Raw genomic sequence first — 14,257 nt, forward strand, 5'->3', positions numbered from 1 at the left:
TAGTTAATGTATGTGTATTTGAGAAGGTACACGAGAATGGGTTTATCTCCAATTCGATTGCAGGTTAAAGGGGAGCTCATACAACAGCAAAATAACCATCTCTGAGTTCCCAGTTTCCCACACACAAAGGTGTTCGACAGAAAGCCTGAACGACAGTTCAGGTCTTGAAGTAGTCAGTTCACGTCTCTTCTCTTTGCCACTGCTCTAGCCATGGGTTAGCTGGCTAGCCATGTGTTTTCGAGGTAATGATGGCATGAGTTATTATAATCCAGTGGATTAGGTCTTTGAGTATTTTGAAATCTTAGTTTAGAAACTGTTTGGGTTCAATGACACATTAGTTACTTTAAGTTCTTATACCAGCCTCTCGTGCCTGTAATCCTATTGGTATTGATTATTCATTTACTACACATGTGCCCAGGTTCCTGAAGGAAATGGTTCAGGAGTAATTTGGGATGAACAAGGACATATAGTTACAAACTATCATGGTAAGAACTAGTTCTTCGTTGTCTTTGTGGTCGCTGGTGTGGCAAAACCATTTCGTTCCTTTTAATAGATTCGTCTGTTTCTTCGCATTTTTTAACTGATGGTAGAACCAGAATACTTTAGATGGTGACTCAATGATGTAGTTATGTTATTCTTCATGTCCAGTTGTTGGCAACGCTCTTTCAAGAAATCCTGCCCCTGGTCAAGTTGTTGCCCAAGTCAATATTCTTGCGTCTGATGGGTGAAGTTTCGATGCTCTACGCTGATTGCTGAAACGCAACCGCGGTATTTAGATATTCCAATCCTGCCACTGGTCAAGTTGTGGTATCCAATCTTCTTGATTGTGTTTGTTTCTCGGAAGGGTGCAAAAGAACTTTGAGGGCAAGCTAATTGGTGCAGACCGTGACAAAGATCTCGCAGTTTTACAGGTATTTACTTGTTGTGCTTGTAAATGATCTTGTCACCCAAGCACACTGTGCTTGTTATTAGTATTAATAACATTATTCTCTTGTTGAATATAAACGGGAGATTGTGTAAATGGAGTACATGTACAAGACTTACTATCTGAAAAGACAAAAGTATCTGCCTTTTGGTTTACAGTTGTAACAAGTTTCGTTATTTTTGGCTTACTAGGTTGAATCCCCTAAAGATCTTCTGAGGCCAATTAAGGTGGGACATTCTTCTGATCTAAAAGTTGGCCAGAACTGTTTAGCGATCGGAAACCCATTTGGATTTGATCACACTCTGACAGTTGGAGTTACTAGTGGACTAAATAGAGAAATTAACAGCCAAGCTGGAGTTACAATCAGTGGCGGAATTCAGACAGATGCATCCATCAATCCTGGTAACAGGTTTGTCTAGGATCTTGGTTTTTATTGTTGGAGTGTGATAAGATGTCTGATAACCATAATCGGGTAAACCAAATCTATAAAATTATCCGATGAATTCCCGTGTTATTATCCGACGAACTCCTGTGATATTCTACAAGATTCCTTATTTTCTGGGATAAATTGTTGCTCTACCTATTGATCAGATTTAGAATGATGAACTTCTGACCGAGCTTCTTTTATAATCGTTTGGTTCAGTCCTAATTGAAGTACTATTGTCCCACAGTTCTTTCTTAAGTTTAGTTAAACTCGGTCTGAGCTTGTTTGCATTAACGAACTGACTCCTGCTATCTTACTTCTGTTGTAATCTTGGCAGCGGAGGCCCCCTACTCGACTCTAATGGAAATTCAATTGGGATTAACACTGCAATATATACTCAAACAGGTAACTACATGGATGTGCTCTTAATGTCCCATTTTTGTTCTTTTCATAAGTAGAACAAGAAGTGACTTAATTCCTTGTGAGTATCCAATTAGGTGGAAAACTTCAAGTAGCAATAGTAAACCCTGCAAAGTAATGCCGATCGAATGACCTGATCTCCGCTGTCTTCTTTACACAGTCCTTTTATCATATTCTACTCATACCCCATTTTTATCAGTTACATTTTCCAAATGGAGTTAAGTGGGTTCCAGGTTTGGGGTCTGGGGATTTCTGCTGGCATACTGTTTGCTTAGTTTACTAGGCCAAAATTTGCTTGGCGCCTCGACTTTTACTGGTACAATTTTGCAGGCTGGTATTGTTACTGCCTTCCTTTGTTTGGTGTGTGCCAAAAAAACTCCATTGAGATGGTTAACTTTGTATTGCCCTATTATGTGTAGTAGTTACTTCTATATTCCTAGCCTCGTGGCTTTTGCGATATGTTATCTGATCAGAAAATAAGTAAAGGCCAACGTGATTCTTGTAGCAATATATATTGTTAACTGTTGTGCATATATTGAGTAAACCTGCAAATGAACGAAATGAGTCATTAAGGTCCTTATTGCACTCAGTTGTGTACTCAGTTTCGTTGTTGGAAATAGAGATTAGATGAAATAATGCTGCACTGTATTTTTGTTAAACATGTCTCTCTTTTTTAAGTATGCTGAATTCATTTAGTTTATAATTTACAGGTGAAAATGATATTTTTTGACGTAATGTTCGAAATCGGGGATTTTTCCATGTGATTAAAGAAACTTAAAGTAATACCAATCCTGGCATTTGATTTTATGTGGCTAGATCTGCTACACGTGTACTCTATACGGGACATCTTAGCCGTTCTCTTTATTATGCAATCTGTGTCGTTGATGAAGATTTGAAGGACTAAAACGTCCTTTTAGCTAAGAAGATATGGACAGCTGGAAGATAACTGCAACTAACTTTCCATCCATCACTTTTGGTCAAAACTTGCCTAGTCTAGTAATAAATAAAAAAAAGTGGCCTAGATATGAAAAGCACCAAAAAAACAGGCCTATTTTTATAAAAAGCCCTTTAAAAATTTGGATTAAGGGGTTATCTGATTTTGCTATTTGATAATCCTTTTTATCTTTATTCAGCAGGTCTTGAAAGATTTTGGTATACCCAAAATTATGATTCTCTTAGAATGGTCGTGCTAGACAATCTGGATAATACAGAGACCCTTTCTTCCCCAGATATTTTGCATGATGTCGACAATGTACCCAGAAGGTTGGAATGTGTGATTGACTATATGTTGACAAGAACCAAGGAACTAGTCTAATTCCATGCCAGATGGACAAAGGTAATGGACGAATGGTTTCAAGCCCATTATCTACATGAGATGTAAATCGAGGACACTAAAAAAGTACGTGGTCTTTCGTCTCATCTTGAACGCTGCATTGAGGGCATCGAAGTATGTAGGTGCCAATGAAGGCTCGATGTAGTACGTACAGTTTCCAGAAGGAAATAGAGCTGAAGCAGCAGTAGGCGCTGGTAGAACTACCAATCTACCATGCCAAGAAAGAATAAAGTGAACTTGGATCCGGAAAGGAAAATGAAGCTGTCTAAGGAACTAGGACTTCATCCCCGTCAACTTACGATGACGTGCTAAGCTGAAAGGAACTCGACTCGAACAATCATACAATGTACTTCAGAAGGATTACGTAATCATCTCAAGGGAAAACTACAGCATCTCATTTTAGAAAATTATTGCTGAAAATTTGGTTATAGTACCATACCGGAGTATTTTGAATGCGTACAAGAATTTGATGCTGCCCGCATTTCGAACCCAGCATGATCATCCAAATAATATTACCATTATACTGTGTGATAACGATCTTTTAGTAGCACGGTGATGATTTGTGGTGGTGGTGGAGGGAAATGGTGGTTGGCGATGGTGGACGATGGTGGTTGGTGGTGATGGTGGTCGTCGGTGGTGGACAATGGTGATGGGTGGCGGCGGTGGAGAGTGATGGTGGACCTGTTTTTTTTTAATAATGGTTTGTAATTGTTACGCCATATAAAAGAGAATATTTTAGTAATAATTTCTTAGGGACCATGTTTTTTTTTAGGGGACCATGGTATTATTAGGCAACCTCCCTATATTTATAAGGGGTGTTCAAAAGCGTTGAATTGACTAACTTACCCTTAACCTAATTTAATTTAAAACCAATATAATAAATAAATAAATATATATATATATATATAACCACCACTGCGAACAACCGCCGATTACCACCGCTACCACCTCCGATTATCACCACCACTAACCACCGATAACCACCACCACCTCTGATTACCACCACCACCAACCACCACCGCCAATTACCACCACCACCTCCGATTATCACCACCACCAACCACCGATTATCACCACCGCCAATTACCACCACCACCTCCGATTATCACCACCAGCACTACCTCTGATTATCACCACCACCACCTTCGATTACCACCACTACCTCTATATATATAGCTTAATTTTAAAGCGAAAATCGTTTCTTTTTCGCTCTTTCCCTGACGTTCATCGTTCGATTGAAAATTATTTTTTCTCATGTTCTTCTCTTCTTCCACATTACTTTTAATTGAATAGATATCATAAAAATAGGGTTCAAATGGAAGTTACAGTGCCTTGTTCGGTTAGGACGCGTTTCACAAAAATCCTAGTTTCTTAACCGAACTTCCTGAAAGGAAGAACACGAAGAACAGTGCGGTTCAATATGAATTTAAGTTAGGTTGTCGAACTGCGAGTTTGGTTGGTTTGCAAAAATTTCTAAAACTAGTAAGTAACCGAACTCTACCCATAATACCAAAAAAAAAAACAATGTAATAATCGAACTGTGTTATTTTTCCCATTATGTTGAGTTATGATTTAACCGAACTTTGCCTATTCTGTTCGGTTGGTTCGCAAAAATTTCTAAAACTATCTAGTAACCGAACTCTACCCATATTACAAAAAAAAAGATATAATATAACCGAACTGTGCTATTTTACCTACTATGTTGAGTTTCAATTTAACCGAACTTGTCCCACTATGTTCGGTTTGTTCGCAAAAAATCTTGACAAACCGAACTCTTCACTAATTGCATACATGTGGAGTTCGGTTAGATATCCTGTTGGGTTAAAGTTTGCGAACCAACCGAACATTACTCTGTAAATCCTATAAACAAAGTTCGGTAACATGTCTGTTTACCGATCGACTAAAAACCTCCATTAAAAAGCGAGTTCGGTAACCTGCGTGTTTGGAACAAGTAATCGAACTACACTTTCAGATGAGTTCAGTTAACTGTTCTTCACATAAGGTAACCGAACAAACCCAAATCTAATCTAAAAATTTACATTTTTTTTGAAAATTTGGAGCAATTCAACCAACATTAAGCATACCTGGGTACCCAAATACCCTTCCTCCGGTTGTGGTTGGTAAAATTCATCGTTTTTCATGTTTTCCTTCATCATCTTCTCTGACTTTACTTTCTTAATAATTCTACTCTTTAAAAATGAAAAACCCATCTGGTTTTTTAATCTCACTAATTATCTTTAACTTAATCATCTCACTAATCATTACACTAACTATTATTAACACTAATTAATCATTACCCAAAATTAATCAGGAGGGTAATTTAGGTATTAATATAAATATCAAATATGGGATGACATAGATTTACTTCTAATGTCTTTACCCAAAATAAAATCATGGTCCCAGAAAAAAAAAATAGTGCCCAAAAAATCGTTCTAAATAAAATAGAGCATTAAATGACCCTTTGATTCCGGTGTGAATTGCATTCCCAACAAAAGCATTTAAGAATATTCTGAAATTTATTTTTTTCCAACCATTTTAGAGTGGACGCATTCGAAGATGCTAGGGAGACACCGCTTTTATATCCCAAAATTTTACCACACCTATGTGACACCTAAATCCACCATTCATTCAATTTCACTCAACACCACTAATAAAAATAGGGGGTCCCGTTTTAAAGAAGAAGTCAATTAAATTTTAACAAATAGTGGTGTCAAAATTTTAGGTATAGAAGCGGGCGGCTCTAAAACATTTTCGGGACGCATTAGCTGAGAATCTTGAAAAGAACAACAGAAGGCCGTCACAGTCAAGTGCCCGAGTCCGCAGTATGGACAACTAATGAGGGAAACATTGAAGACATGATGGCTGACTTGTACTAGTAGGGTCGGGAGGCTGGTCATTCAAGACCGACTATCCGACAAACCCACCAACAGTTAATAAGTATCGAATAACTGAAAAAATAAAAAAATAAAAAAATAAATTGACACCTTTGGTTGCAAAAAGCGCCTAAAAAACGGGCCCGACTCCATCAATACCTAGTGAATCCTGTGATCTTGCACCATATGATTTTAATACTTTATTAAGACAATCTGATTTTAGAAGATACCTCACTACCTTATTCATGCAGACAGAAGCATAGAGATTAAGAAGACTTCTTGGGCTTTTAGCTGACAACAATCTGGAACTCCAAAATTAGACATGAGCAAAAGCTTCAATGATCAAAATACAGCAACAAATTGAAATACTCCGCATAACATGATCCAAAGGTAGTGTGCGCTATAAGAAGCTCCAGTAAGCAATTTATTATCACATATGTATAAATCACTAATTGGGGTTTTCCAGTAACTAGCAACACAAACTAGAACTTCAATACATTTTAGCTACCAATTTATGAGTTCCACAGAGGTATCTGCATCAGCTATGAAGATAACTTACATTGCAGAAAGAAACATAGTGATCAATCAGTAACCGTTTGACATACTTAATTTAACACTAGCCTGGTTACACACATACTACCTACATTCTTAATCATAATCTTACATTACCGGTTTGAACAGTCGCATTGTATCACACAGGTTTTGAACAGTCAGTCAGAGACCCACCTATTCGTATACACCAGGTCACCAATCCCCGTCGTCCTCGGAATCGGATACAGTATACTTTGGAACAGGTTTACGAAGAAGGTACTCTTCCCTTTCCTTTAACTATAATTAAGAGACAAGTAGGAAAATTAGAGCACGTAATGGAAAGCTATCGAGTATATAAATCAGAGTGTAGTATATATGCTACCAGGGGCCCATATGTTCCATGTAGACCCTCGACGCCATAACGCACTATACTGGTGCTTTGTGAAGTAATGACACAAACTGTCAAAGAAAAATTCTCTTTGAATGTTGAGCACATAAACACCAACCGCACACAGAAATACAAGAGGGCATGCGAGAAGAGAGACAATAGAGAATATATACCATAAACTTCCTCAACTGCCTGTTCTTTCACTTCATTGCAGAAAGCAGCAGAGTAGATAGCTCGTAGTGCGAGACGTATCGCCACATCTAGTGACATATCCTTTTTAAATCTAGCCAAAAGAAAAAGATAAATAAATGAACAATAGATACTTTCTTTGTTCGATATCTGGAGAAAGCCTATAATTCCAAAATTACTGGACAATCAATCAACTAAACATTAAGCCGACCGAGAACAAGATAAGTAAGTGAAATCTTACAGCATATCAAGGACGGACTGCGAATAAATTGATCCTAATCCAGTAGCATAGGCATCGGTTTTGACGGACCCACTTGTGGTTGCATAAAATAAAAAAGGACCAGATCCCCTCTGCTGAAATGACGCACAAAAAAAAGAAACCTTTAGAATAATTACTCGGATCAATCAATATTATTATTGTTAAGGTAGGGGATACTAGTACCTCATCCGAATCCAGGCCAACACCAAGAAATTCTAGTAAATCCTCAATTTTTATTTGATCACTGAATTTGGGAACAAATTCAGCCGCCTTCCTCACGGTAAGCGTTGGGCTGCCTTTTTTTGCCAATTCAAAAAACCTATCAGTCAAAGCCTGCATTGCCTTCTCTGCTAACACAAGTTGTTCTCCAGTTATTGCACATACCAAGGGATCGGTACCTGTGGGGATAATAATATGACATTTCATGACATTGGATGGGCACAAACAAATTCAAAACCTCTACCCCGATAATCAATGACTCATGTCAAGCATACAACAGAGAGTCTTCCTCAAGACTCTCAGCTCAGTTAGTCAGTCAGTCAACACTAATCTATAGTCTATTTAGTCGTTCCTTTTGTCAGCTATAAACTCGTTCTCAGAGTCAGTAATAAAATTTTGTTTTATCAACAACTCTGTAACCATATCTCTTCGTATAAATAAGAGTCCAATCTCCACAAGATTTCAGTGGAAGATATTCACCAAAAATAGTGTTCTAAGTTGGTATCATCTTGTCGATCCAATGCTTCCGCAAAAACAAAAAAAAAACAAAATACCAAAAAAACCCTACAACATCACTAATGGCTACAACATCTAGTCTTCGACAAATCCAGATTCATCACCTGGTAACTCTCAAACAACAGAAACCAATCATCTCCTTTGGAAGACACAGTTCAAACCTATCCTAAAAGGATATGGTCTCACGGGTTTTATTGATGGAACCAAGGTAAAGCCTGCTAGAACCCTACCTGATAGTGATGATATCAACCCAGATTTTACAGAACATGAGGCTTGTGATTCACTGTTGGTTGGATGGCTAAACTCCACTCTTACACCTGAAGTGCTAGCTGAAGTTGGTGGACTGGATACGGCAAAGCAAGTTTGGGATAAGCTAGAGAGCTATTTTACACCAAAAAACCTTGCACATCAGGTGAATCTGAAAAGGCAACTTCATTCACTACAGAAAGGTAATAAAACTCTTAAACAATTTCTGCAAGAAGCTAAGAGTTTATTTGAGCAGCTTACTGCATCTGGATGCACGGTTTCAGATGATGAGAAGAAACAGGACATTAGTAATGGTCTAAATCAATCTTATGACTCAATTGTAACTTCATTGAGCACTGCTGAAAATATGACTATAGATAGCTTCTATACTCATTTACTAACCTTTGATATGCGGTTAGAACAACAATTACAGTCTTTGCAGCAACCTTTGCCTAATGTAGTTGTTGCCAGTAGCAAGCCTGATCAGAGGCGTTTCAACAATCATGGGAATCAATATCCATACAATAATAATCAGAACAACAGGAGGAACAACAACAACAATTATCAGCAGCAACCAAGAGGTAATCAGGGAGATCAAGTCTGTCAAATTTGTAAGAAGAGGAATCACACGACAAATAGGTGCTGGTTTCGATATGAGAAAAGTAATGACAATCAACGTCATCCTGCAGCTTACATAGCTTTACCAGGTGGACAAAATGATAATGGTTGGGTAACGGACATGGGAGCTACTCATCATCTTACTGCAGATTTGAGGAATCTCACTATTCCTCATGAGTATGATGGTACTGAGCAAGTACACGTTGGTAATGGTAATGCACTCAACATTGCCAATGTTGGTAATGCCTCATTCCTTTATAAGTCAAGATCTTTTGTTTTGAACAACATTTATCATGTTCCACAAATAAAAACAAACTTGCTGTCAGTTACTCAATTCTGCAAGGACAATGATGTATTGTTAGAATTTCACCCTTCTTACTTTGTTGTGAAGGACAAGCAAACACTGCTGCAAGGGCTGAATAAGAATGGTCTCTACGTATTTTCGGGTATAGACATGCTAGCACCTTCAATAAAGCCGCAAGCTCATGTCACTTCTACTCTACCACTGTGGCACCAACGTTTGGGTCATCCAATGTTGAGTACGGACTCCAAAATTTGTCATCAATATTCAATTCCAGTCTTAAGTAATAGCTTTGATTTCTGTCACTCCTGTCATGTTAGTAAAAGAAGGAAACTACCTTTCTCTCTTAGCAAAACTGTTTATGACAAGCCGTTAAGATTGATAGTCTCTGATATTTGGGTTTCACCCCAGCTGTCTAGACTTGGTTTTCGTTATTATATTCTTTTTATGGATGTTTATTCACATTTTACATGGATTTATCCTCTTGTCCAACGTTCTGATGCATTACATACATTCATTCTCTTTCGAAAACAAATTGAAAATCGTACAGAACATTGAATTAAGGTTTTTCAATCTGATAATGCTCTTGAATACAAAAAATTCACATCTTATCTGAATGACTCTGGAATCCAACATAGGTTTTCTTGCCCACATACTTCACCTCAGAATGGACTTGCAGAACGTCGTATACGTCATGTAACTGAGTCTGGTTTGGCTCTATTTTTTCATGCACACATGCCACAGTCCTTTTGGGATGATGTATTCTCTACAGCTTGCTATCTTATTAACAGACTCCGTAAATCCAAATCTGAGAAAACAACTCCTCTTGAACTCCTATTTAATAAGCAACCAGATTACACCTTTCTAAGAGTTTTTGGCTGCTTAGCCTACCCCTTCCTTCGCCAATACAATAAACATAAACTAGAACCACGTTCTCTTCTGTGTGTTTTTATAGGCTATAGCAGTGCTCACAAAGGTTACATGTGTCTGCATCGTGAAACAAACAGAATCTATATTAGTCGTCATGTTCGTTTTGAAGAGAGATCATTCCCTTTCATGCCTATTCCACAGCAGCAGACGTCGTCTTGTTCAGGTATAAAACCCTCTTGTACTAGTGTACTGTTTTCTCATCCTTTTAGAAAACCAAGTCTCTCAGCTGCTCAAGAAACTGGTACTCTGCAATCACCTGTTCACAGTGATTCACCTGCTCAATCAGGACCATCGTTGTCAACTGATTCTGCATCACCAACTGTTCAAGGATCTCCGGTGTCTACAACGCAGATTATGGACACAATCAGTGTTTCTCGGGCAGTCTCAGGCAGTTCTTCCACAGACTTCAATCTGCAGATACAACACGATGTTCAACAGGAAGTTGAACAGCCAATGCAGCAAGTTGCAGTCACTCATCCCATGGTTACAAGGGCTAAGGCAGGTATCTCAAAACCCATTCAAAAATTGTGCTTGACAGCAACGAAGCATCCTCTTCCTGAGTCTGATTTCATGGAGCCGACATGCTTTTCTGCTGCGAACAAAGATCCAAAGTGGAGGAAACCTATGGATGATCAGATCAATGCTCTTATTCAAAATGGTACGTACTCGTTGGTTAAGTATGAGCCTGGCATGAATGTGGTTTGGTCGAAATGGGTATTCCGTGTTAAGCAAAACCCGGATGGGAGTATCGAGCGACGCAAAGCACGTTTGGTTGCGAAAGGCTTCAATCAACAGACAGGTGTTGATTACGGTGAAACTTTCAGTCCTGTCGTCAAACCATGTACTATTCGACTTGTATTATCACTTGCTGTGATGAATCGGTGGAAACTGAAACAATTGGATGTTGAGAATGCCTTTTTACATGGCCATTTGGAAGAAGATGTGTTCATGAAGCAACCGTCGGGATATGTAGACCAAAACTTTCCCAATCATGTTTGTAAGCTGCACAAGTCACTTTACGGTCTTAAACAAGCTCCCCGAGCTTGGTTTTCGAAACTCAACAATCACTTGTTGCATATTGGGTTTAAAGCCTCGATTGCTGACAGTTCCTTGTTTGTACTGCTGTCTGAATCTTACACTATATATGTCTTGGTGTATGTCGATGATATAATAGTCACAAGGTCGGATCCAGCTATGATTACCAAGCTCATTGCAGCTCTTGGTAAAGCCTTTGCTATAAAAGACATGGGTGATTTGTCTTTCTTTTTGGGTGTTGAAGTTCTCAGGCAAGGATCAAATATTGTTTTAACTCAGCGCAAATATGTAACTGATCTTCTACGTCGAACCAAGTTGGATGGCGTTAAACCAGTGACTACACCATTAGCTTCAAATGTCAAGATTCAGAAACTTGGCTCAGAAAAGTTTGCATATCCAACATTGTATCGCAGTGTTGTTGATGCACTTTAATATTTACATCTGACGCGGCCGGACATTTCAGTGGCAGTTAATAAAGTGTGTCAATATATGCATGAGCCGTTTGTGAAGCATTGGGAGCTGGTGAAGAGGATCATTCGATATCTGAAGCATACCGTCGACTATGGTTTACATCTAAAATCATATAGGGACTTCTCTTTACATGCTTATTCTGATGCGGACTGGGCAGGCAATTTAGATGACCGCAGGTCTACAAGTGGATATTGTGTATACTTTGGTGGGAATTTAATTTCTTGGAGTGCCAGAAAGCAGAAGACTGTCTCTAAGTCTAGCACGGAGGCTGAGTATAGGGGTGTTGTGATTGCTACCTCTGAGGTAATTTGGATTCAGTCGTTACTTAAGGAGCTTGGTATTGCTACAACAACTCCAACGTTGTGGTGTGATAATCTTGGTGCGACGTATCTCACTGCAAACCCTGTTTTTCATGCACGTACTAAACACATAGAGATCGACTATCATTTTGTGCGGGAAAGGGTAGCTGACAAGAAGTTACTGGTGCGGTTCATATGTTCTAAAGACCAACTGGCTGATATATTTACGAAGGGGATCTCTTCTCCAAGGTTTCACTACATTCGGAACAAGTTGCACATTCGTCAACTCAGGTACAACTTGAGGGGAGGTGTCAAGCATACAACAAAGAGTCTTCCTCAAGACTCCTAGCTCAGTTAGTCAGTCAGTCAGTCAGTCAGCACTAGTCTATAGGCTATTTAGTCGTTCCTTTTGTTAGCTATAAACTCGTTCTCAGAGTCAGTAACAATATTTTGTTTTATCAACAACTCTGTAACCATATCTCTTCGTATAAATAAGAGTCCAATCTCCACAAGATTTCTGTGGAAGATATTCACCAAAAATAGTGTTCAAAGTACTCACAACAAAGCTAAAATGAAGTAGTATTAGATGAATACAGGGGTGAGGGGTCACTCAGTGAGGATCAGCAATGTGGTTAGTATTTTTATTATCTCCAGATACAGGATCCACTTCAAAGCCCAAAACTAAGACACAGTCGGATAGATCTAGTATTTACAAGGAAAATTTCTTGTTTGGTCCTAGGCCCATATAATTATTTATAGTAGGGTCCAACCAGATTTTTTTTATCCGGAGGTCCAAAATTAATTAAAACATGGAAATGTCCATAATGCCCATTACTACCAAACGTGTGTGTCTACACTGCTTACAAATTTGAGTACATATCTGGTACACTGCTTAAAAATTCGAGTACATATTTTCTACACTGCTTACAAATTTGAGTACATATCTGTCGCACTGCTTAGAAATTTGAGTACATATCTGTCGCACTGCTTAGAAATCTGAGTACATATCTGTCGTACTGCTTACAAATCCGATTATATATCTGAATGCTTACAAATTCGAGTACATATTTGCTGCACTGCTTCCAGGTAGAGTACAAATCTGTAAGAATCAATGATAAATAAATTAGAAAACGTATTACATCACATCATTGTGATGATTATAATTTTTCTTCGACTGTATTGCCATGCTTCTGGGGGCAAAGAAAGGATCTTCTATTATCGTTTTCTTCTTACCTGCATATAGATTGACTCGCTTTACGTACTGCTAGTGTCAATGCCTGCAGACACACAAAAATTAAAACGTTCATCATAGGGGCCATAACTTATGCCCAAACATACAGAGTCTAATTTGAGGAACCATACAAACCAATGCAAATAAAACTCATAATGCACGACAAATGGTCTCCACCAATAAATCCAGAATTTAATGAACCTGAAAAACTGTGGGATGCACGGTGATATTACTGACTGAGCCATCCTGCTCTGTTGCGGTCTCCACCAATAAATCCTGCAGAAATACATCGAAGTCTGGTCAACAAAAGCAGCAATCTCATAGAAATCCAGTCATAATATAACTAAAAAACTATATTACTTCTGCTGAAATAAGTCGTGCAACTATGTTTTTTGTTTTTGCTAGTTTCTTACAGTTAATCGACAACCAAAAAACTAAACTGGAAGCACATAATTGGCATTCTTGAAGCCCCTGCCATTAATCCAAAGCATCTAATACACAACAGTTAATACATTAAGAAAAAGAAAAACAACATTAGTATCAACAATGAGAAGACATTTATAGCATAAGCTGCGCTTTACCCCGAAGCTAACATTAGTAGTTTTCCTCAATCATAGCCATAAAGAATTTAAAAAGGGTGTAATTAAATTCAAATTACCATGGGAGGTTATCAATGATTTTACCTGTCGATTGTTACCACATAATGAGAAATTTTTCATCAGCAGTAGCTTAATCAAATCTAAGAAGAGCCGAACCTGAAACGCATGAGACATTAATTTAACATCTAAAATAAAAATGGAGATCTCAATAAAGATATTATGATGAGTAATTGGAAAATATCCAATCAAGGACAGTCAAATCGACATATATATTATATATTCCCTAAATGGATATACGATATATATCTTCTTCTAATCAAATAACCTTTTGGCAGTCATGATATTAATGGTTATATATCCTTTCCTTATTAGTTCTTTCCTGTGATTTCTTTCTTATTCATAACGCTCTAAATAAAATACTAGTGGAAGATTTTTTATTTATTTTAGTAA

The 14,257-nt window shown here is 38.1% G+C and overlaps 1 long non-coding RNA gene across 1 annotated transcript; it reads left to right on the forward strand.

Moving 5' to 3' along the window:
- The first annotated feature begins 411 nt into the window (after positions 1-411).
- LOC113286593 lies at positions 412-903 on the forward strand. Its single transcript, XR_003329366.1, has 3 exons — positions 412-485; positions 649-724; positions 845-903. It is a non-coding gene; the product is annotated as an uncharacterized LOC113286593 (long non-coding RNA).
- Positions 904-14,257: the final 13,354 nt, after the last annotated feature.

This window comes from Papaver somniferum, chromosome 6 (genome assembly GCF_003573695.1).
Source record: "Papaver somniferum cultivar HN1 chromosome 6, ASM357369v1, whole genome shotgun sequence".
NCBI lineage: Eukaryota > Viridiplantae > Streptophyta > Magnoliopsida > Ranunculales > Papaveraceae > Papaver > Papaver somniferum.